This window comes from Nannospalax galili, unplaced genomic scaffold (assembly GCF_000622305.1).
Source record: "Nannospalax galili isolate Female #2095 unplaced genomic scaffold, S.galili_v1.0 scaffold154, whole genome shotgun sequence".
NCBI lineage: Eukaryota > Metazoa > Chordata > Mammalia > Rodentia > Spalacidae > Nannospalax > Nannospalax galili.
In genome coordinates, this window is record NW_008335281.1 from 1,441,728 (window position 1) to 1,442,147 (window position 420).

Here is a 420-nt window from a genome sequence, read left to right on the forward strand (position 1 = left end):
GAAAGAGGAAACAAAAATCTTCCATGACATAAATAGGCTGAAGGAATTCATGTCCACAAAACCAGCCCTTCAGAGAGTTCTGGAAACAATACAAAGAGCTGAAGAAAGGAATGACTATACCCAAGGGATTTCAGAAAGAAATCCAATGAAGGTATAACTGTGGAAAAGTACAGTTATATCAAAAATGCAAACAGAAATAAAAATGACAGCATTCAATAACCATCTTTCATTAATAACTTTAAATATTAACGGACTGAACTCCCCAGTAAAAAGACACAGACGAGGTGAATGGATTAAGAAACAAAACCCATCTTTTTGTTGTCTGCAAGAAACTCATCTCACTTTCAAGAACAGACACTATCTCAAAGTGAAAGGATGGAAAAAAATATACCAAGCAAATGGCACTAAGAAAAAAGCAGG